At 41.3% G+C, this 25,716-nt stretch overlaps 1 non-coding gene across 1 annotated transcript; it reads left to right on the top strand.

Moving 5' to 3' along the window:
• The first annotated feature begins 9,984 nt into the window (after nt 1-9,984).
• Nucleotides 9,985-10,057, top strand: TRNAS-CGA (transfer RNA serine (anticodon CGA)). The gene has a single exon. It is a non-coding gene; the product is annotated as a tRNA-Ser (tRNA).
• The last annotated feature ends 15,659 nt before the right edge of the window (nt 10,058-25,716 follow it).

The following is a 25,716-nucleotide window of genomic DNA, read 5'->3' as shown; positions in this document are numbered from 1 at the left end:
TGGAATTGGACAAATTAATTGTAAATATTAATGGGTTTGTCTGTATTATTATTATTATTGCAATTCTTTGTATGTTAATTTTTCGCAGGTATTATATTATTATACTTAGGAAATGAAATGTTAATTTAGATTGTGTTTTACACTAGATATTTTATGTACAGTAGGATAGCACAGTAGCATAGTAATTTGTTTGTCTCTTTCTTAAATTCAGTATTCAAATATTTTTACTTTATATTTTTTATGTATTTCACTGGTTAAGTGTAAGACAGGGACATGTGTATCTAACTTTGCTGGTTAAAATAAACCATATCTATCTATCTATCTATCTATCTATCTATCTATCTATCTATCTACTCGCGCAACCTTGAGGACTCACTTTCTAACCAAATCCAGGCGGTTATCAAGTTCAGAGTTGGAGTTGCACGGTATTGAATGATATTTGTAATGATTTCTTCAGGGATAACTAATTTTTTGTCCTGTGAGCTTAGTAGCACGTCCAGAGTGACTAACCATAATATTCCTTACAACACAATGAATGTGAACGCTTCCAAAGTCAATCATCAACAGGAAAGTAATAATATTCGCTCAAACCATGAAGTTACTCTGGCCTGATTTGCGAACATCAAAATAAATTTGTGAAGCCACACATAATATTTAAACTAAACTGGTGAAAGCTCTTAATTTGTTTGCTATGCGGTTTAAATACCACGAGCTGGTAATGAAATCCATAGAAGCTGATAATCAGGGCTGGCTGCAACTATGTAATTGCGTTAAAAGCATTCTTTTAGCAGAGTTTCAACAAAGTATTCCATGTTATTACTAGTAAACATTATGAATATTGAATGGCATTCAATTTTGTTATCTCAAAGCAAACCTTCGGTATAATAATTTATTATTATTCTGAGCGAATGGGTCACTTAGGACCACGGGGAATAAACAAATGCTGAGCTTTCCTCCTTGCCCTATAGTTATCCATTTTCATCGATCGTTGTAATTCTGCTCCTACGATCAGGAACATCGTGTATGCTTCTTCTGTTCTTCCTCAAATTCCCGTGTGCGGACAATTTTCCTGATTACATTTCTATCCTGCAGATTTGGTGATACTAACTCATTGAGGTCTTTCAATCAGTCACTGAATCAGTCATGACTGATCTGCATTTAGGGCAGTCACCTAGGCGACAGAGTCCTTATCTGTTGTTTTCCTAGCCTTTTCTTAAATGATTTCAAAGAAATTGGAAATATATTGTACATCTCCCTTGGTAAGTTATTCTAATCCCTAACTCCCCTTCCTACAAATGAATACTTGCTCCAATTTGTCGTAATTTGTCCTACTTTCTCTACTTGCTTACACCATTTTGATCTTGTTCGTTTTATTTGCAGAAATGTGTGTATTCGATAACTAAGTCTGGTGTTATTCATTTCTTTCCAAATGGCTTAAAAATTAATTCATCGCAGTCTCAGTGCATCGGTAACTTAAGATATTTTAAAATATATTTACTATTTGAGTTTCGTGTAATATATACCATTTTTATTTCTGTGCCCTAAGATTTTTCTCATAATTTTTCCTTTCTTTAATCTCTAATTGTTCCTTTAAGTTTTTATAATGCAATTTGAGAATTTCTGAAACATAAAGAGCTTCAGATATAATTTTTATTAAGTAATGATAAATTTTACTGTTCCAGGACAAGCATTTATTGTTGTGAGTATTCTCTGTGCGTTGAATAATAATTTATTATTATTATTATTATTATTATTATTATTATTATTATTATTATTATTATTATTATTATTATTATTATTATTATTATTATTGTACCGGGTGGTACACCTCTACGCCGCACGTTTAAATCTTGCGCCAATTAGAACTCCTCTACTGGAGAAAAACTGAACTTGGAACTAGACCAACTTAAATTTCTCCTCTGAAGATGTCACTGTGTGAATTTCGACTTGTTTTTGTTTACTATTTATTAAGAAGTGTGGACATTCTCTCATAGATGTCTCTACTAAAAGACTATGATCATGCACCCTGGTGCGAATTGAAGGAACTTTATTTGAAGAAATTTTGTATTCATAAGTTTTTTTCTTTACTAAATTTTGTTCATTCATTCTTGGGTTGGCAATATTTATCTTTGCCTTCAGTCAGTTTCTATCAATAATTTCTGTAATTAATTTTCAGCCAATCTCGTATTTCTTTTTCGATTTTGTGTGTACCTTTTGATGTTAACCAATAAACCTCTGTGGGTGTGTCTTGATCATTCATGAAAGGTCTCGAACCTTCCCCGAGGGTATAAAACCTGCTGATTTTCTTGTCTCTCGGCCACTTGTTTAACATCTACCCTGTGTATGGACGTGTAGTAGGAGGCGGGATGTGCCTCTTTCTTCAGGCAGAAGTTCTTCAGTAAGGTAATGGCCGCTTAACATCTTTATTTCTTGCTAGCTCAGCAGTTTAACCCGCGGGAAAAGTCCGAAACCTTTACCATGTAACCTATCTTTACAAATATGTAAATTTCTGCCAGTTTATGTAAAAACTTAAGTAAATTTGTAACTGTAATTCGGGGATAGAGAGTGATTTACCCTCTCGAGCTCCCGTTGATATTGGTTTGAGGTGACTACGTTTTGGTAACTGATTTTCTTCTTTCCCTTAATTTTAAAATTTTTTTCCTTATACGATTCACCTCCATAGTTTGGGAATAGCCCCTGTTTCACCGGCCTAGTGCCTTTTAGGTTTTAAAGTGTGTATTTAGGAGTGCAAGTATACGCCTCCATTCTTTTTGGTATTCTGGGCCATTTACTTAACCTGTTCTTTTCCTGCTAAGGCCCAGTAGATTGGGTACAAGATACCCTCGTGTCATTGTTGTAGGTTGTGCCTTGATGGCAATCAATGGTAAACTCCAATATTTCCTTGTATAGGCGTGAAAAGCTGAGAGGGTGTTAGCTCTTTTCCAGTGTATAAAGGTGCCTCTGGGAGGCTTGAGGTTAAAAGTGGGGAGCAAGTGCTCCGGGTATTAGGGGTTTTCTGCCCTTTGGTAAATCCGTGTTTGTGAGGTGAGAGCTCAGGAAATGTAAAGGGAGGGCTTGAAGCCCAAGTTCTGTTTATACCACCAATCTTATCTTTCCTAGAGTTAATTTTTGCTACTTGTACCTATTGCATTGTTTCTTGTGGTTCAAAAAAAAAAAAAAAGAAAAAAATATAACCTTGTTACAGTTTTAAATTAACTTTAATTTTGTAGTTAGACCCATTCACCCCGGCATCTTCTTTCACCTCTGCTGATCCACCAAACCGCGGTAACAATTATTATTATTATTATTATTATTATTATTATTATTATTATTATTATTATTATTATTATTATTATTATTATTATTGTACCGGGCGGTACACCTCCACTATGCAAATTCTAATATTGCGCCAGTTTAAACTCCTCTACTGGAGAAAGCCTGAACTTTAACAACCACATTAATTCTAAGGTTTCTCAGAAGATGTCTCTACTGTAAATTTTGAAGTGTTCTGAACTACGTCGGTTTCGATTTGTATTTGTTTGCTCTGTAGTAAGAAGTGTGGACATTCTCTTCTAGATGTCACTACTTAAAAAACTATAACTGTGCACCCTAGTGCGAAGTGAAGGAACTTTTTTTTGAAGAAATTCGGTATTCATAAGTTTGTTCTTTGTTAAATTTCTTTCAGTCATTGTTTGGGTTGGCAGCATATCCCTTCTCTTTCCCCCAGTTTTGAATTTGACCAATGAGGAATTTCTGTAATTAATTTTCCACCAATAAGGTGTTTCTTCTTCGTCTGGTGTATTAGTTTTTGCTGTTATCCAATAAAATTTTGTGGGCGGGTTGTAATCATTCATGAAACGTCTCGAATTTTCCACGAGGGTATATAAACTGCTGATTTTCTGGTCTCCTGGCCACTTCAGTAACATCTCTCCTAGTGTGATTATGTAGCAGGGGGCGGGAAGCGCCTCTTTCTTCGGGCAGCAGTTCATCTATAAGGTAATGGCCATTTTATAACTTCATTTCTTGCGAGCTCAGCAGTTTAACCCTCGGGGCAGGTTCGAAAACTTTCCTCATGTAACCTATTTTTAAAATGTAATAGACACTTGGTAAAACTTCGTCTCTTTAACTATAAATTGGGATAGAGAGTGCTAAACCCTCTCGAGCTTCCACTCCTATTGTTTTGAGGTGACTTTGTTTTCACAACCGTTTCTTCCTTTCTTAATGTAATAAAGTCTTCTTACACAAGTCACCTCTTTAGTATGGGATTAGCCCTTGTGTATGCGGCCTAGTGCCAAATAGGTTTTAAAATGTTTTAGGAGTGTAAGTTACGCCTCCATTCAACTCAGAATTTTGGGCCATGTAATTGACCTGTTTCTTTACTGAATAGGCCTCAGTAGGTTGGGTATTATTACCCCTGTTTTTTGTGCCTGGAGGGCAGATTGAAGGTGGAGTTTGGTGTGGCCTTTGAATAGGCTTGATCTTTGAGAGCGGGTTTGCTCTTTCTTAAAAGTGGATTTTCTGTGTGCCTCGAGGAGGCTTGATTGTGTAATTGGGAGCAAGTGCTCCTTGGCATGATTGGGGTTTTCTGCCCCTTTGTTGAACCTTGTATATTGGTAAAGTTGGGCTCATTGCTCAAGGATTGTGAGTCTGGGGCTCGAAGCCCAAATCCAGTAACAAACTGTAATTGTACTTTCTTAATTTGTTGATATGCTACTGGGTGCCTGTTGTATTTGTTATTTCTTGATCTTGAAAAGAAAATGTAACCTTTGTTAAAGTTTTAAATTAACTTTAATTTCGTAAGTTGAGACCTATTCCACCCAGCACCTTCTTTCACCTCTGCTGGTCCACCAAAACTCCGTAACAATTATTATTATTATTATTATTATTATTATTATTATTATTATTATTATTATTTAATCAATTTGCCGTCCAGGTTTGGATTTTACCTCGGAGTTAGCAAGAGATACCACTTCTACCATTGTGAGGCATTTGGTCGTGAATACAACTGGGATGACGACCAGTACTTCGCCCAGATGGCCTCACCTGCTGTGCTGAACAGCGGTCTTGTGGAGGGATAGGAATGTCGGAGGGAATAGACAAGGAAGAGGGAAGTAACCGGCCATGACCTTAAGTTAGGTACCATCCCGGCATTTCCCTGGAGATCTGGGAGACCACGGAACACCACTTCGAGGATGGCTGAGGTGGAAATCGAACCCTTCTTTACTCAGTTGACCTCCCGAATGCTGAATGGACTCCATTCCAGCCCTCGTGCCACTTTACGAAATTTAGTGGCAGAGCCGGGAATCGAACCCGTGCAGCTAATCACGCTAACCACTACACCATGGAGGCGGACTAAATAACGTATTACACTGCTTTAATTTAAATTTATCATTTCGGGGAATATTAATTACTTCATGAAATGGATGCTGAACAGCAATTCCTGCTAAAGAGAGGTGTAATGCTTTCACGTGGAAAACCGTTCGGCTTGTTGGATGAGTGGTCAGAACAGTGCAGTTCGGTTCAGAGGACCTCGGGCTCGCTTCTTGGTCAGGTCGGAGGTTTATCCTTAACCACCCTCGTCGAAGGGTCTCTCTTATAAGGGCTGCACTCGGCTAGAAGTAACCACACGTAATTATTACATGAGCAATCACCAGGCTAGTACCTAACTCAAAGTCAATTTCTGTGGTAGAGATCTGCCACGTAACTGACAGCCAAAAATTTCTAGACGTCATCCAAAATTGCACGCTTCCTAACAAAAAATACATTTTGAACCTAAGAAGCTCAAAACCCCTACAATATTCTTGATAAATTATATAGGTTAAGTTCGGGTTCCGGTACACACATGCTCAGAGATAGTGTCCGATATAAACAATCAACGAATACATAATCGTGTACAACCCCTCGAGAAGGTAGGCATGCGAAGTTTACAATACCTCATGGTCGAATACTCACGTCCCATACTGAGATGAAAATATACACCGATGGAACACAACAGCTGAATAACGCCTCGAAACAGCAGACAATGGGAGCTTGTTATATAAGCCAGCTGGAGAAGGGAGGTACAGGGGAAGTCATGACACACGGCACTAGAAACGCCGAGAACATCCAGGAAGATTCTAAAGCCGATGACGTCGACCAAGTTTGACGCAGTGACAGTGAGGGCTGACAGTGTTCGCGTAAGTGCAGCGGAATGCGGATGTCAAACACCGGGAAGAAAATGACGAATAGGGCGGAGGTGTATTGACAATGTTACAAGCGAAGGGGTAGCGTTCAAGGCCACAGAAGGAGCGAAATGGAGTGAAGGAGAGTGGTGTGGACGGAGGGACGGATGGATGCAAGGATGGATGGTTGGAGGGAGGGTGGGAGGCAAGGAGGGATAAATGGATGGATGGATGGATGGATGGATGGATGGATGGATAATACATAGATAGATATTTACGTATTGCGTACCAGTTTCCGACAACGTTACCACGATCTAAATATCAGCACTTGATTTCTTTTTGCGCAAACGAGACAAGAAATTCCTTTACTTACCTTTTTATAGTTTTCTTTCATGGCTGCTGCTTTATAGGCAAATTCCTCTTTGCCATCTTAACAAAAGAATCAGCAACTAATGTGGTTAAACGAAGAGTGTTAGAAGCAGAGAGGAGAAGTATCTCAAGACTTGCAAGACTGAGCTAGTCAGAGATTGTATACATTCAATATTAGTTATTGTTTCCCTTTTGCGGCTAGTCGTAAAACGACGGTAATGCCAGAATATCCCAGTTCATGACATGCGCGATGCATGCGGTGCTTGTCAAAATCTCATCATCAGAGCTTCAGGCCGTTTATTAAACAACCGCTTCACCAATTGTTTGTAATAAAACTCTCAGATCGGATCGTAACAACTACTATAAAATTTCCAGTAGCAATCGTTAGTAACGGCCTGTACGGATGTTATAGCTTTTGAAAGTTCACTAAAACACTATGGCTCTAAATTCATTACAAATGCTTGTAAATTATTCTAATAAATAATAGGCCTAATGATATTATCTTTGCGTACCACTGACTACTTTTACGGTTTTCGGAGACGCCGAGGTGCCGGAATTTAATCCCGCAGGAGTTATTTTACGTGCCAGAAATTCTACCGACACGAGGCTGACGTATTCAAGCCCCTTCAAACACAGCGTGCTCCTCTCATCGGTTGGCCGGCAAGCGCGCCCCTTGACTCATCACTTCCCGTTACACAGCACGGGAATGCCCGCACTTCGCAGTTCAGGTCCGTGCTTAGAACGTGTATTAAGTGATGATCTGTCGCTCCAGCCATTCTAGAGTCGTGAAGTGTTATACTTCGGGGAATATTTCTCATAATCCCTCCACATGTGTACACGGTAGAGGAAAGGGTACACATGTACGATAATTATATGAAAACAGAGCCCTGCAGAGAAGTCGTCAGACGATTAGTAACACAATTTCCAGGTGTACGCCCTCCAGACAGAGATACCGTGCGGAAACTCGTAAAAAAATTGAGAACAGCTGGTTCTTTACTCGATAAGAAGCGAAGTGTTAAAAAACGTGTGCTTAACGAGGGAAAAGTAAATGAAATCGCAGAAAGATTAGAACACACGCCTACGAAATCTCTAAAACGACTTGGACAAGAATCCGGGATTTTGAAGGGCTCAGCATGGCCGGCTGCGAAAATGTTAAAATTGAAACCATTGAACATCTCCTGCTATAATGTACGAACTTATTTTCTTAATTTTTAATTATTAATTGTCTTAATTGTGATTATTATCTCATGTCATGCACAGATGACGTGAGCGAAGTGCCGTCCTTGTTCTCATACCGTGGAGCCCTCTCTTACTCCTCCCCCTGTGGGTGGGACCGGTAGAATAACACCCACGATATCCTGTGCCTGTCGTAAAAGGCGACTAAAAGGGGTCTCAGAGGTTCTGAACTTTGGAGCGTGGGTTGGCGACCATGCGGCCCTCAGCTGAGTCCTGGCATTGCTTCCACTTACTTGTGCCAGGCTCCTCACTTTCATCTACCCTATCCGACCTCTCTTGGTCAACACTTGTTTTTTTCGACCTCGACGCTATTAGGTTTGCGAGGGCTAGGGAGTCTTTCATTTTCACGCCCTTCGTGGCCCTTGTCTTACTTTGGCCGATATCTTCATTTTTCGAAGTGTCGGATCCTTTCCATTTTTCCCTCTGATTAGTGTTACATAGAGGATGGTTGCCCAGTTGTACTTCCTCTTAAAACAATAATCACCACCACCACCTCTCTTACTCCACTCCACTCAACACGGCACGTCCGTTCCCTTTGCTTGCTTAGGCTAGACTGCGTCGCTCTATACACATCTGTCTCATTCTATTCAGCTTGCCCTCCTAATTCACATGAACATATATTTCTAAAAAAGATGATTGTAAGAAATTACAGACAACAATTAGGAGATGTGAAAAATCCGTCTTTGAGACGACTGAAAGCTAATATGCGAAATGCAATCTGTCACTCTGTGACAGTGAAAGAGTGGCTCTAAAACATGAGTCCTTATTATTTTCGGAAGGCTTATCAGAGGTCGTTCGTCATACCCACATACTTTCTGTAAGGGAATGGAGACACATCATTTTAATTTCCTTGTGAGAAGATTGATGAGGTGATGACCACACTAAGATCACTTTTCATTCGATCATTTCTAAAGAATTCACTAATCAATTGCCTCGATCATTCGAATGAAAATTCAAATGAATAATCGAAAAAATAATCCAATAATCGAAAAAATAATCGAATCAAAAATAATAATAGAATTTTCGAATAAAATGAAATAATCGAATAAGCGATTACTTTGAATTCGATTATCCCATCACTAGAGCCCGGAATTTTATGCATTGATAGCTTAGAATGCAAATTTACTGAAGCGAGTAGCAAATATAGTCTACCTTCACAACGAGTATGTTACGAAGAATGAATATTGAATTTTCACGACCGCATTGTAATCGAAACAGACTTTCAACGTATTAGGTCGTGTTACGTACATGTAGTACGTGTTGAAGAGATGTTAAGTACAGAACAAAAATGGCCAGCCGGACACCAGTGGGATCCGCACCCACAACCTCCCTATTTCGCGTCGGTTGCTCTACCAATTGAGCTATGGTGACCTAGGCCATCTTTGTTCTGTTTGGAAGAATCTGAGCTACAGGTATGGCACTGCTGCTAGCACACTGTAGAGTGCGTTTAAGTCGCCCGTTGTGGGGCATGTCAATGAATATTGAATTTTCACGACCGCATTGTAATCGAAACAGACTTTCAACGTATTAGGTCGTGTTACGTACATGTAGAGCAACCGACGCGAAATCGGGAGGTTGTGGGTTCGGATCCCACTGGTGTCCGGCTGGCCATTTTTGTTCTGTACTTAACATCTCACGGGGTCCACTCAGCCTCGGGAGGTCAACTGAGTAGAGGTGGGTTCGATTCCCACCTCAGCCATCCTGGAAGTGGTTTTCCGTGGTTTCCCACTTCTCCTCCAGGCGAATGCCGGGATGGTACCTAATTTAAGGCCACGGCCGCTTCCTTCCCTCTTCCTTGCCTATCCCTTCCAATCTTTCCATCCCTCCACAAGGCCCCTGTTCAGCTTAGCAGGTGAGGCCGCCTGGGCGAGGTACTGGTCATACTCCCCAGTTGTATCCCCTGACCAGGAGTCTGAAGCTCCAGGACACTGCCCTTGAGGCGGTAGAGGTGGGATCCCTAGCTAAGTCCGAGGGAAAAACCGAACCTCGAGTGTAAACAGATGATGATGGTGATGACTTAACATCTCTTCAACACGTACTACATGTACGTAACACGACCTAATACGTTGAAAGTCTGTTTCGATTACAATGCGGTCGTGAAAATTCAATATTCATTGATATGCCCCACAACGGGCGACTTAAACGCACTCTACAGTGTGCTAGCAGCAGTGCCAGACCTGTAGCTCAGATTCTTCCAAACAGAACAAAGATGGCATAGGTCACCATAGCTCAATTGGTAGAGCAACCGACTCGAAATCGGGAGGTTGTGGGTTCGGATCCCACTGGTGTCCGGCTGGCCATTTTTGTTCTGTACTTAACATCTCTTCAACACGCACTACATGTACGTAACACGACCTAATACGTTGAAAGTCTGTTTCGACTATGTTACGGTGTTTGCATAAACATTAAGGGTACGGCCCATCAAAACCCCTATAATTTATGTTACTCTTGCTACATTACTGAAGAGCGGGTGGCCGACACTTCCTACTAGCCAAATAAGTTTGCAGCCTAAACTGTTACTGCATAAAAATACGGGCTTTATCCATCACGATCTAATGGTACAGTTTGTTTAAGAGTTAAATGATGTTCATTTCCTACTCCTATATTTCATGAATATTTCTGAAACCATTTGCATCTCTTGATAGTGAGAGATACGTTTCAACATTTCAATACGAAATGGTGCAGATCTTTGCCAATTGTTGGAACATTACTCAGTTATAACAGAGAGAGAAAACCTTACACAAAAGTGTGGCAGATGTTTGAACTGTCATCGGAAGGTGTGAAACGAGAAAGGAATACGTTCGTGACCTGCACATGTGTATGAGCTGGGTGTGAAAGAGCGAAGTATGAAAACATTGTGCCTAGTCTAAGTGGCTTTCGTAGTTACTGAGATATAAAAAAATCCACAGTTCTAGCCATTCAGGCAAGAAACTGAACTACGAATTTTAGGTAAATAGAATAAAATAACGTATGATAATATATTATTTTTGTATGTTCAGTCTTCAGCCCTAAGGTTGATTGGATCCTCAACAGTTTTGATTCTTTACTTATTCCTAAAAATTACAATCCTTTTCTTAATCTTCGAATGCAAAGTATACAGTACGTGCCTGCACGATCTTCACGTTGATAAATCACCACTTCGTTTTAAAAGAACGTTCCATCTCGAACAGTGGCAGAAAAGTGAATAATGATTATTGTGTTGATCAATTCTACTTATCATTTTCTATATCCGGTACTGGTGCAATTTCCGGTCGATTAGATTATTTGTTGGTTTTTTTCTACTACTTCGAACGTTAATGTGAGTCAAAACATAGTTTCACTTAAGCCCTTATAACTACATTAGGTGTGGACATTTTTCAAAAAATTAAAAAAAACCCTGAGGGTATTGAGCTAAGCAACACATTATAGAAATAAGTAAATAAGTTAATTTAGCTAGGAGTTGAAAAAAAGAAAATGGGTAAAGAAGAAAGCGATTTTAGGCTGTTTTTTCCGGAACAACATTTAGACCGGAAGTGATTTTAGATATTAGTTTGTTTTTAGTTTGATAGAGGTATCTAAGACTCAAAATTTGAAACCTTTCCGGGCCCTTTAGACTTTCAACTTTCGGCACAATTGTGGAAATTGCTTTTTTTTGTTTTGCTAGTTGCTTTACGTCGCACCGACACAGATAGGTCTTATGGCGATGATGCGATAGGAAAGGCATAGGATTGGGAAGGAAGTGGAGTTGCCCTTAATTAAGGTACAGGCCCACACCAGAAAAATTCTGGCATTTGCCTGGTGCGAAAATGGGAACCAAGGAAAACCATCTTTAAGGCTGCCAACAGTGGGGTTCGACCCCACTATCTCCCGAATGCAAGCTCACAGCTGCGCACCCATAACCGCATGGCCAACTCGCTCAGTAAAAGACTAAATTAGCAACAAGTCTATATTCTGATTAAAACACACATACACAAAATTCATGGTGGTGATAATCGAGACATACCTATCCCATTAGAAGTAGCAACAGAAACAATAGATTATACATGAGTTGTGCTCAGGGTAGCATAAATATTTATCTGAACGAGCTGCCCTGTTCTCAAAGCAATATGCAGTAATGTTTTTATATTTATGAACTTGGAGAGTACACTCCAAGCACCTTTTCTGTCTCCAGATAATTAAAATTTCTAATTGTTTTCATTGACCTAGATTCTGATAAGTTATATGAGGAAGGGGAATTAATAGCGTACAACTGAATTTTATGTCGATAATAAAATTGATGTAGGTCATGAGATTATCGCCCGTAAGCAGGTCTAAATTATTTCTTCCAAACAAGTATATAATTTCCAATCAAGCTCCTAATTCCTGCTTCTTCTTTTTGTATTTATTTTACGTCCGCCGACATAGTCAGGTCTTATGAAGATGATGGAATAGGACAAGGCTAGGAATGCGGAAGAAGATACAACACGATGTGAAAATGGGAGGTCACGGATAACCGTTTTCAGGACTGCCGACAGTGGAGTTCGAACTCACCATCTTCCGAATGTAAGTCTGACATGGTATCTCCGTAAAGGTGAACCAGTTCTATGTGGTTGCTCTTAATACATTATTCATTAGTAATCTAATAATCTTTAACTGTCAACTACGTATTTTGTTTCTTGTTTTAATATTATTATGACTGAGTAAATTGACCGTGCCATTACGGTAGCTGTACGGGGGATGGCGGTTCGAATCCCACCGTCGGCAGCCCCGTAGATGGTTTCCGTGGTTTCTCATTTTCACACCAGACCTTTCCCATCCTCGCGTCGCCGAAAGCCTTTGATGTGTTAGAGCGAATTTAAGCCAGTGCCAAATAAAAAACATTCTTAAGAAAAACCCTATCTCTTTTTTGTGTCCCTGCAATATTGCATATGCATGTATCAATGCTAAAGAACTAATCGGATCAGCCGAAAAAAAACCAAGATCGCAGCTTTGGAAATAAGGTCTCCCAACATCCCTGGACAGAATGCTTACCACCTGGTTACAAAGAGAGCTGGACAACGTGGAAATCCTTGTATAGGATGAGATCAGGTGTTGGCAGATCCAAAATGAGGTTAGCGAGATGGGGTTACATCGATGCTATACAGATCAAGTGTGAATACGGGGCAGAAAATATTCTACAGCACATGCTTCAATATTCGCTGGACCCATCATCCTGTGCAGAAGATAAACTTTTTCAGGCACTCGGAATGCACTTGATGTAGCAAAGTTATGGTCGAAATGTTTGTAATGTGACCAAGTGTAATTGTCATTCCTTCAAGGCACACGGAATGCATCTGATGTAGCAAAGTTATGGTCGAAATGTATGTAATGTGACCAAGTGTAATTGTCACTCCTTCAAGGCACACGGAATGCACCTGATGTAGCAAAGTTATGGTCGAAATTTATGTAATGTGACCAAGTGTAATTGTCACTCCTTCAAGGCACACGGAATGCACCTGATGTAGCAAAGTTATGGTCGAAATGTATGTAATGTGACCAAGTGTAATTATCACTCCTTCAAGGCACACGGAATGCACTTGATGCAGCAAAGTTATGGTCGAAATATTTGTAATGTGACCAAGTGTAATTGTCACTCCTTCAAGGCACGCACTTGATGTAGCAAAGTTTTGGTGGAAATATGTGTAATGTGAACAAGTGTAATTGTCACTCCTTCATGCCACACGGAATGCACTTGATGTAACAAAGTTATGGTCGAAATGTTTGTAATGTGACCAAGTGTAATTGTCACTCTTTCAAGGCACACGGAATGCACCTGATGTAGCAAAGTTTTGGTCGAAATGTATGTAATGTGACCAAGTGTAATTGTCACTCCTTCAAGGCACACGGAATGCACCTGATGTAGCAAAGTTTTGGTCGAAATGTATGTAATGTGACCAAGTGTAATTGTCACTCCTTCAAGGCACACGGAATGCACTTGATGCAGCAAAGTTATGGTCGAAATGTATGTAATGTGACCAAGTGTAATTGTCACTCCTTCAAGGCACACGGAATGCACCTGATGTAGCAAAGTTTTGGTCGAAATGTATGTAATGTGACCAAGTGTAATTGTCACTCCTTCAAGGCACACGGAATGCACTTGATGCAGCAAAGTTATGGTCGAAATGTATGTAATGTGACCAAGTGTAATTGTCACTCCTTCAAGGCACGCACTTGATGTAGCAAAGTTTTGGTGGAAATATGTGTAATGTGAACAAGTGTAATTGTCACTCCTTCAAGGCACACGGAATGCACTTGATGCAGCAAAGTTATGGTCGAAATGTATGTAATGTGACCAAGTGTAATTGTCACTCCTTCAAGCCACACGGAATGCACCTGATGTAACAAAGTTTTTGTCGAAATATTTGTAATGTGACCAAGTGTAATTGTCACTCCTTCAAGGCACACGGAATGCACCTGATGTAGCAAAGTTTTGGTCGAAATATGTGTAATGTGACCAAGTGTAATTGTCACTTCTTCAAGCCACACGGAATGCACCTGATGTAGCAAAGTTATGGTCGAAATGTATGTGATGTGACCAAGTGTAATTGTCACTGTATATTCTAGGTTTTTCTTACACGACAATACTAATAAAAGTGTACTTGAGTTCTAACATGGAAATAAAGCTTCTTCTACGTGTGAGGAATGACTCGTGAAAATTTCATTCATGACTTATTGTTACATTCTCTATATCTTTATAGTTTATAGATAATTCATGATAAATATTGGAATTGATCCTCATCTCCTTGTTCTTCTTATTATTTATCTTTGAACTAGAAGGCAGGTGTCTCTCTCTCCTATCCACGTACCCTTCGTAGGGTGTGGTGGCGGTTGCAGAGTTTTCGTCATGTTCTTCTATCCTGCACGAGATGCGCCACTTGATTTAGAGATCTTCCAATCAACCTCTTCATCTGGTCAATCCACCTTGCCGGAGTTCTTCCTCGCGTCCTTGATCCTTGCACTTTGCCCTCTACGATCAGCTTTCCCATATCTCCGGTTCTCCTTGATATGTAGCCAAAGTATCTCAAATTGGCCTTCATGAACCTGTTCTCGATTATGAGGTCTTCTAGGACAGAAGTGTTCCTCCTGTGCTCGGTGCAGGATACCCATATTTTCAGCGCTTCAACCTTCTTCCTGTCAGCTTTATGAATTGTCCAGGTTTCAGCTGCGTATGTCGCGATGGGGGAAAACCAGCCTGAGTTTGTTGTTGTTAGTGATGGCTCTGTATTTCCAGATCTTAGTCATCTTCACCGTCACATTGCATTCCATTGCAAGGCGTCTCCTGATATCAACCGAGCAGCTCCCCCTGTGGGTGGGGGCAGTAGAATAATACCCGCAATATCTTCTGCCTGTCGTAAGAGGCGACTAAAAGGAGCCCCAAGGCCTCTGAACTTTGGAGCGTGGGTTGTTGACCACGGGGCACTTAGCTGAGTCCTGGCATTGCTTCCACTTACTTGTGCCAGGCTCCTCACTTTCATCTATCCTATCCGACCTCCCTTGGTCAACTCTTGTTCTTTTCCGACCCCGACGCTATTAGGTTTGCGAGGGCTAGGGAGTCCTTCATTTTCACGCCCTTCGTGGCCCTTGTCTTCCTTTGGCCGATATCTTCAATTTTCGAAGTGTCGGATCCCTTCCATTTATCCCTCTGATTAGTGTTTTATAGAGGATGGTTGCCTAGTTGTACTTCCTCTTAAAACTATAATCACCACCACCAGCATTCGAGCAGCCCCCATTGCTCTTTATTAGGGCACGAGATAAACAAATGTGCTGCTATTTGTCTCGGGTGTGGCAAGTCGTTGCTTTTCGGGTCCACGATTATGACCTTCGTCTTGCCAAAGTTGATTTCCATCCTACACACCCCACTTGTTCTTTTGAGCTGGTCCTTGATAATCTCCATCTCCCTGGCGCTCGGTGCTATGATGAGGGTATCGTCTGCATACCTCAATGTCTTCTAGCTTGTCTTGTAAATCCCAATGAGTGCCCGTTTTTCGACCTCTATTCAGCATCCTCATCACACCATCCAGCACAACTTATAAGAATGTTGGAGAAAGAATACAACCCTGTCTAACTCCAGTCATCACATCTATAGTCTGTGTAACATTGCCCCGAATTACTAGACTCCGGTTTTATAGACAGGAATAGATTAGAATGCAAACTAATTTGGTTATTAGCAAGTGTCGACTAGCCCGTTCTTCCGTAGTGTAGCAAAAGTAACATAAATTCTAGGGGTTCCGATGGGCCGAACCCCTACAGTTTATGCAAGACTCATAACATAACCGTTGTGTAGGGTAGACTATACTTGTTACACGCTCCAATAAGTTTGCATTCTAACCTGTTACGGCCTAAACATCCGGACTCTAATAGCGGTCATTCCTCCTGTCCGAAGTCACTTGGTCAATTTGTGTTCTCTTCCGACCCCAACGCTGTTGAGTATGTGAGGGAAGCCTTTGGAGTTAACTGGCGAATGGTACGAATCTCTCAAGGGTGGAAGGAGTGAGAGATTCCAAGATGATGGATAGACTAGAATGCTATTTATCCTTAAAGAAAAACGGGAACTGGAATATTTCGGTTACGCGATCCAAAACAATAAGTCGGGGCTGTTACAATCCGTGTTGCAGGCCAGGCCGAAGGAGAACTTCCTGAATGGTGACCCTCAGGGGATTGGTAGAGCCTGTATATGTTTTCACTTTTTTTTTTCCGCACTGCAACCTCGAAAACGACGAATGGCATGATGATCACCAACCTTCGATGAAGAAGAAGAAGAAGAAGGCATAATGATCACCAACTTCGAAGAAGAAGAAAACGAAAAAGGCATGATGATCGCCAACCGTCGAAGTGGAAGAAGAAGAAGGCACAACGATTACCAACTTCGAAGAAGAAGAAAACGAAAAGTGGTAATAGCCAACCTTAGAAGGAGAGGAAGAAGAAGACAACGATGATATGATGATCGCCAATATTCGATGAATAATAATAATAATAATAATAATAATAATAATAATAATAATAATAATAATAATAATAATAATAATAATAATAATAATAATAATAATAATAATAAGGAAACGAAAAATGGGATGATGGTTGCCAACCTTCGAAGAAGACGACATGATGATTGCCAATCTTCGAAGAGGAAGATGAAGAAGAAGAAGAAGAAGAAACGAAAAATGGCATGATGTTCGCCAGCCTCCGAAGAAAATAAGAAAATAAGAAGAACTTCACATCATTCCTGGCTCTTCCCTTTCATTTTTTCAATACTCCTATTTTTGGAAGATTCAGACGGTTCTTCGTTTTCTTCCTCTGATTAATTTTAAGAGGGCGATACTTGCCTACATTACTTTAAAAACAATAACCACCACCAGCAACATCTGATGGACATCCAGTTTGAATAATGAAGGATTTGAAATCTTTCTACCAATTCGAAATTAATTTGTGTCCATTAGACTTAAACGCAGTCGGGAAGAAATTAAACGGAATCCATTCTAAGGCTCAATTAAATCTTTATTCACACAGCGAGATTCGAAAGTGCTATTCCCTGTTGATGAAGCCAACCAGCCACTAAGCCATCACGTGTTGACCCCATTGCTCTCAATTAAGACCTCTAATGCTCTTCTTGTTGAAGGGTTCTGTACCTCGTGTTGAACAGACTGTCGTCGTCATTGGTATGAGGAGAAGGAGAGGCTCGCTAGAAATCCGATAATGGAAGGTCTGAACACGAGGGGAATTCTTTACCACTGCCAGTGAAATGGAGCGCATTTCTCTAGGGAAGTGGTTAGCAATTGCGTTCTATTTTTTTGACTGTTTACGTTTAAAAGGTGATTTTGGAGTACTTTTTTTTGTTACAGTAGCGGCAATTTGGAATTAGAAATGTGGGGGTGGGGCAAAGATGTATAGACAAAATAAAATATAAAAAAAAGTACCGGTACCGGGGTTCTTGGTGATTTAGTGGAATTGAATTTATTGATAATGATGATTTACATGCCACTGAGGCTGAAAAACTCCTTTATGTAGCGTCTCCTTATAACACAATACAAGTTTATGAATATACTAACTACATTTTATAATATTAAAGTATTAAATTAAACATTAAACTTAAAAATTAAAATACAGATAACAATTCCAATAAAATTAAAACATAAATTATATAAGAAGTAATAAAGAATATAATTCAACTTATTTAACATTTTAGACTACAAGAATCTAAAGAATATAAAAAACAAAAACAATTTTCTTAGAAATATACATATTTCTGATTGTTAGACACAAGAATGCCTGATCTTAGCCCCTTGAGTACTCCCCAGGAAGATAGATGTTAAGGACTGCTTTAGTTGGGTACAGTTCCTGTCATTTGTAAAACGGTGAAGATTAAAGACATTGAAGATACGTGATGCAGTGCAAACAAAAGATTTGTTAAATTTAGTGGTACGATGAAGGGGAATTTGAAGGGTAGTTTTTGAAAACCTATTATCTCTGTTATGTACTGACTCCATAGATTTAAATGCATTATAAAGGTAGGGTGGGGTCTTCAATTTGAGAATTTTGTGCGTAGCAACGGCTACTGAGATTTCCCGTCGTACATGGTGTGTGGGGGTGGGGGGTTAGCCAACAGCACTCAAAAAATCCACTGTTCTAGCCCTCCAGTCAGGCAACTCAATGTTGGAAACATCCTAGGGATATGAGCTACACATTTTTAATAAATAAAATATAATAAAGTATGACAATATATTTATTATTTATTCCTTAAAATTGCATTACTTTCCTTAATCAACATTATCTGGTCGATTAGATTACCAGTTTGCCTTTTTCTACCACTAGGAGCGCTACTGTGAGTCAATGGAGAGTTTCACTTAAGCCCTTATAACTACATTCGGTTGGGACATTTTTCAAAACATCAAAAATCACCTGAGGGTATTGGATCAAGGATCACATTACAGAAAGAATTATGTAAATAAGTTAATTTGGCTAGGATTTGAATCAAAAAGTAATAATGTTATTGGATTTACGTTCCATTAATTTTTACGGTTTTGGGAGACGCTGAGCTGTCGGAATTTAGTCCAGCAGGAGTTTCTTTACATTCCAGTAAATCTACCGATACGAGACGGATGTATTTGAGCACCTTCAAATACCACCGGACTGAGTCTGGATAGAACCTGCCAAGTTGGGGGTCAGAAGGCCAGCCCCTTTAACCGTCTGAGCCACTCAGCCCGGCGGAATAGAAAAAGAGTAAGGAAACAAGTGGGTTTAGGTTGCTTTTACGGATCTGCATTTAGGCCGGAAGTCATTTTAGAAATTTATTTCCTTGTTTGATAGAGATATCCAAGACTCGCAATTTGAAAACTTTCCGGGCTATTTAGCCCTTCAATTTTCGGCCAGTTGAAGAAACTGATTAATTTTACCCCTGCTTTGTCAGCTAAGAAATATTTTCAACTTTAAAAACAGCACATGCTAGAAGTGCGATTAATATCTGATGGTACAAAGCTGCGTGAAACCGCGAGTTTCGAGGGGAAATTAGGGAAAGGAAAGTAGTGGAGGGGTTAACAACTGCTTAGCTACTAGGAGCGAAATGGAGCCTTGTCACATTAACGTGCCGACGTGAACACTTCCGTAGCAACTAGTGAAGTGAATGTTCCTTGTATGGTCGCCTAGTTGTACTTCCCCTTAAAACAATAATCACCAAGACCAAACCATTCCCATCTCACTCACGATGCAGCACATTGACACTTGCGTATACGAAACTCATTTAGTGCGCAACTAAGATTTTGTGCCATCAGTTACTAATCACACTTCTACACACGCTGCTGTGCGAGGCGCTGTGCGGACTGATTAGCTGCGTCGAATGATATTTTTTTGCGTGTTTCGTCTAAGTAATTTTTAATATTTAAAGAAATGAAAGGAAAGCATTAAGTCATAAGTGAGTTGTTTTAATGTTGCAAACAATTCTTAGCAAACAAAGTAGGGGTCTCCGTACTGCAAACAAGGTAAAATTAAGCAATTTCCTCAAATGTGCCGAAAGTTGAAAGGCTAAAGGACCCGGAATGGTTTCAAATTGTGAGTCTTGGATAGCTCTATCAAGGAAAAACAAAACAAAAAAAAATTCTAAAATCATTTTACTAAATGCAGTTCGGGAAACACAGCTTAAAATCACTTGTTTCTTTACTCGTCTTCATTTTGATTCAAATCCTAGCCTAATTAACTTATTTACATAGTTCTTTTTGTAATGTGTCCCCTGGTTCAATACCCTGAGTCATCTTTTGATTTTTTGAAAAATGTCCATATCGAATGTAGTTATAAGGGATTAAGGAAAACTGTATTGACTCACATTAGCGTTCGTAGAGGTAGAAAAAGGCAAACTACTAATGTAATCGAGCGAATAACGATAACGATGATTAAGACAAGGATTGTAATTTTTAGGAATAAATAAATTATATATTCTCACACTTTATTATATTTTATTTACCTACGATTCGTAACTCATATCCTTAGAATATTTTCAACATTGAGTTGGTTGCCTGGAGGGCTAGAACTGTGGATTTTTTAATTTCCTAGTTTTAGGTTGCTAAAATGGATTAAGAATTTATTTCTCTCTCTAGTGAATGGGGGTAGGAGTTGTCCCCCTCGCCCCCCCTTTTTTTGTTCAAAGACTGAATATTTGATCATACAGATATGGACAGCTAGTCACAACAAATGAACTAAAACTCCTTTACTCATTTAGGTTCTGTAGAAACACCATGGTGGTTAAAATCTCGAGTTCGTTATTTATGTCAAATGTTCCCTGGTCCTGGCCGTATTTCATAGTTTTATACACTGACTGACAGAGCAAATGCAACACCAAGAAGGAGTGGTCAGAACTTTATGCCAATTGCAGGGTAGACTGACGTCACTGAGGTATGCTCATGATGTGAAATGCGCCGCTGTGCTGCGCACGTAGCGAACGATAAATGGGACACGGCGTTGGCGAATGGCCCACTTCGCACCGTGATTTCTCAGCCGACAGTCATTGTAGAACGTGTTGTCGTGTGCCACAGGACACGTGTATAGCTAAGAATGCCAGGCCGCCGTCAACGGAGGCATTTCCAGCAGACAGACGTCTTTACGAGGGGTATGGTGATCGGGCTGAGAAGGGCAGGTTGGTCGCTTCGTCAAATCGCAGCCGATACCCATAGGGATGTGTCCACGGTGCAGCGCCTGTGGCGAAGATGGTTGGCGCAGGGACATGTGGCACGTGCGAGGGGTCCAGGCGCAGCCCGAGTGACGTCAGCACGCGAGGATCGGCGCATCCGCCGCCAAGCGGTGGCAGCCCCGCACGCCACGTCAACCGCCATTCTTCAGCATGTGCAAGACACCCTGGCTGTTCCAATATCGACCAGAACAATTTCCCGTCGATTGGTTGAAGGAGGCCTGCACTCCCGGCGTCCGCTCAGAAGACTACCATTGACTCCACAGCATAGACGTGCACGCCTGGCATGGTGCCGGGCTAGAGCGACTTGGATGAGGGAATGGCGGAACGTCGTGTTCTCCGATGAGTCACGCTTCTGTTCTGTCAGTGATAGTCACCGCAGACGAGTGTGGCGTCGGCGTGGAGAAAGGTCAAATCCGGCAGTAACTGTGGAGCGCCCTACCGCTAGACAACGCGGCATCATGGTTTGGGGCGCTATTGCGTATGATTCCACGTCACCTCTAGTGCGTGTTCAAGGCACGTTAAATGCCCACCGCTACGTGCAGCATGTGCTGCGGCCGGTGGCACTCCCGTACCTTCAGGGGCTGCCCAATGCTCTGTTTCAGCAGGATAATGCCCGCCCACACACTGCTCGCATCTCCCAACAGGCTCTACGAGGTGTACAGATGCTTCCGTGGCCAGCATACTCTCCGGATCTCTCACCAATCGAACACGTGTGGGATCTCATTGGACGCCGTTTGCAAACTCTGCCCCAGCCTCGTACGGACGACCAACTGTGGCAAATGGTTGACAGAGAATGGAGAACCATCCCTCAGGACACCATCCGCACTCTTATTGACTCTGTACCTCGACGTGTTTCTGCGTGCATCGCCGCTCGCGGTGGTCCTACATCCTACTGAGTCGATGCCGTGCGCATTGTGTAACCTGCATATCGGTTTGAAATAAACATCAATTATTCTTCCGTGCCGACTCTGTTTTTTCCCCAACTTTCATCCCTTTCGAACCACTCCTCCTTGGTGTTGCATTTGCTCTGTCAGTCAGTGTATTTAAGAATACCGAGATTTTATTTATTAAAATCCGGTAATAAAACTTTGACTATCATTCCTTCTCACCTTCAGAAACAATATTTCCAAACAAATTAGCTGAGTGCACTTTTCACTTAGAACTCGTCATGCGAAGCGGAAATCAACGCCAGGATTCTGGCAGTTCTTTCTACAACTTAACACAACTCCTCCTCTCCAAACGTCTCTGGAAGCAGTTCAAGATCCAGCCTATTGTGTCTTTTGGTGGTGAGACGTCGCGTATCCAAAAGCGGGACTATCATAAAATCCTTACTTTTTAGAGAAAAGTTATGCGGAAGATCTTCGGTCCGGTGTTGGACGCAAGCTTGGGTGAATGGAGGGTCAGACATAATCGTGAGCTAGAGTAGTAATATTGAAAGATACGTTCTGACCGCCTACCTGGGTGGGGAGAAAGGAGTAAGGAGTATGGTTGCCACAGAAACGTGGGGTTGCCATGGAGATAAGCCTGCTGGCCGGCTCGTGTTGCTTGGAGTTGCCAAACCTCTCACTTCCGAGTTACGTACAACAGAATACAGCGGTCTGAACGAACAAGTGAGTCGGAAGTGGAGGGAAGGAGAAAGAAATGCAGGAATGTGGCAACACTGTGCAATGCTCCTTCCTCCAATCCCGTCTGTCAAAATGCTTCTTTTAATATTACGGGCACAGAGGAACTGTACCAAGATGCCAACATAGCAGGGACCATCAGAAGCAAGTGACTGCCGTGGGCCTGACATATGGCTAGGAGGGAAGACCACAGATGGCACCGGAAGTCCTGGATTTCATCCCCACAGGAAGGATATCCCTGGCTATGCCAAGGAAAAGGTGGAGTCATTGCCTCTATGAGGACTTGCAACAGTCAGTGATAGGTGTAGGTCACGGCTGACAAACAGTAAGTGCACTGCCGTTCAAGAAGTATCTATGCACGCGGACACAAAATCTCTTCCCCTCAGTTGGATTGTACTTCCCCACGTCTGACTCAGGGTGATAGGTTCCAGTTACCTGTTTTGGTCTACACGTAACGGTCGAAAAATTCAGCTGCATAGGCTGTGGCATAGGGATTGACACAGTAATTCGTTAGTTTGTGTTTATGTACTTCTCAATCAACACGGTTGCTTGAAGGAATGCTACATTTATTACACTTTTGGCATAAATATGTCTTACGGCTGGGGGTCATCCGAAAATTTGTGTAACGTAACGCGACAAAATGTGTGCAGGCTGTGATGTATGGTATGGATGATGGCCAGACAACGTTACCAAGCAACAGTGCAGTCAGTGATGTAAGGTATGGATGATGGCCAGACAACGTTATCTAGCAACCGTGCAGGCTGTGATGTAAGGTATGGATGATAGCCAGACAACGTTACCTAGCAACCGTGCAGTCAGTGATGTAAGGTATGGATGATGGCCAGACAACGTTACCAAGCAACCATGCAGGCTGAGATGTAAGGTATGGTTGGATGGTCAGACAATGTTGCATAGCAACCGTGCAGGCTGTGATGTATGGTATGGATGATGGCCAGACAACGTTACCAAGCAACCATGCAGGCTGAGATGTAAGGTATGGTTGGATGGTCAGACAATGTTGCATAGCAACCGTGCAGGCTGTGATGTAAGGTATGGATGTATGGTCAGACAATGGTTACCTAGCATCCATGCAGGCTGTGATGTAAGGTATAGATGGATGGTCAGACAATGTTGCATAGCAACCGTGCAGGCTGTGATGTAAGGTATGGATGATGGCCAGACAACGTTACCTAGCAACCGTGCAGGCTGTGATGTAAGGTATGGATGATGGCCAGACAACGTTACCTAGCAACCGTGCAGGCTGTGATGTAAGGTATGGATGATGGCCAGACAACGTTACCTAGCAACAGTGCAGTCAGTGATGTAAGGTATGGATGATGGCCAGACAACGTTATCTAGCAACCGTGCAGGCTGTGATGTAAGGTATGGATGATAGCCAGACAACGTTACCTAGCAACCGTGCAGTCAGTGATGTAAGGTATGGATGATGGCCAGACAACGTTACCTAGCAACCGTGCAGGCTGAGATGTAAGGTATGGTTGGATGGTCAGACAATGTTTACCTAGCATCCATGCAGGCTGTGATGTAAGGTATGGATGTATGGTCAGACAATGTTTACCTAGCATCCATGCAGGCTGTGATGTAAGGTATGGATGTATGGTCAGACAATGTTTACCTAGCATCCATGCAGGCTGTGATGTAAGGTATGGATGTATGGTCAGACAATGTTTACCTATCATCCATGCAGGCTGTGATGTAAGGTATGGATGGATGATCAGAAAATGTTACCTTGCAACCGTGCAGAGTATCAAGGTCACAGCTGCCTGCCCGTAACCGCACGGCCAACTCACTCGGTAGTTGTATTTTTTGTAAAAGGCGTACGTCAGTTTATGATAAAAAAAAATAGAACGTTTACTTGCAGGTGAAAATTTGTTTGATATAAAATCGCTTTATAACTTACCGAACAGATAAAAGTACGAAAATGCATACGTTGTACTTAGTTGAGTCTTCACACACAGTTTATTTTAATTTTTCAATGTAACAATCGATGCAGTTGTTTAAGGACCACCGCAGGAGGGCCACGACTTGGATGTGTCCGACGTTCCCCCCTCGTATTCCAAAACAAATTATATCCTGAATCTCAGGGCCACTTATAAGGCCACTCAGCCGTTGCCCATAGTTCAAAAAATTGGTCATGATTACAGGAACCCTCACCACGAGAACCACGATGTGAACAAGGCTTATAAAGCACACGCAAAAATTAAACTTTATCAATATGCACTGCACTCCCTACAAACACAGCCCAACGCACACTTCGAAAGTGAAAGTGATTAATAATGCTTAGGTTAACTTGATAATCAAAGCTTCATTTACTCTTTTGATGTGGCGGATTGAAGGGTGACGTCATCGAAATCTACCCTGACTGCAACATGCCGGCATTTATGTATCTAGTTTAGTGTATAAAAGTAGGTATAAAATGATTCGATAGAGACGTGAGAAATGAAGCACTTCCAGGCAGTCTAGATACTTAACTTGATGCCATACACACTTACACGAGACCCTTAGAAAAGTCGAATATTTCCAGAACTCTACGACGGGGCCGAGCTGAAGTTTAAAAATTGGGAATTAGAAGCAAAACATACAAGTACGCAAATGCAGCAATTTTTCATTCAGTGGAAAACACAATTTATTTCATAGTATTATGTAAATGACTTCCTCCCGTACTCAAGCGAATGCGGAAAATAACACTTTATCGTCCCATAATTATGTTCTGCACTATTTTGTTGGAAGTCGTCTCTGATTGGTTGAACTCCGCTTCGCAATATCCCAGTGGCGGCCGGTGGACTCTCAGATCAGTAAGGCGGCCACATTACATTTTCCCACAACTCTTTCTTTGCTTCTGACCAGTACCACCGCATTTATTCAAGTTTTCAGAGCAGAAACAAACGAATTCACTGCTGCCAGCCCTCACAAAACGCGGGAAGCAAGCCAGAGGACCAAAATTTGAATCAAAACTCCTGATCTCAAATGTTACATTTCAATATAATTTTTCTTGTTAAAATATAAATAATAGAGCAAACAAAGTCATAAATTAACATTTAATTTTATTGTATGCGACCGTGGACATTTGGCTGAAGCATGCTCGTATGGAGGTTTGTGTGGACATCTTTACTACCGGTACTACACTGCTACGGAC

Source organism: Anabrus simplex, chromosome X (assembly GCF_040414725.1).
Source record: "Anabrus simplex isolate iqAnaSimp1 chromosome X, ASM4041472v1, whole genome shotgun sequence".
NCBI lineage: Eukaryota > Metazoa > Arthropoda > Insecta > Orthoptera > Tettigoniidae > Anabrus > Anabrus simplex.
Note: the sequence above shows the minus strand (reverse complement) of the source record. Positions and strands in the feature narration are given on the sequence as shown.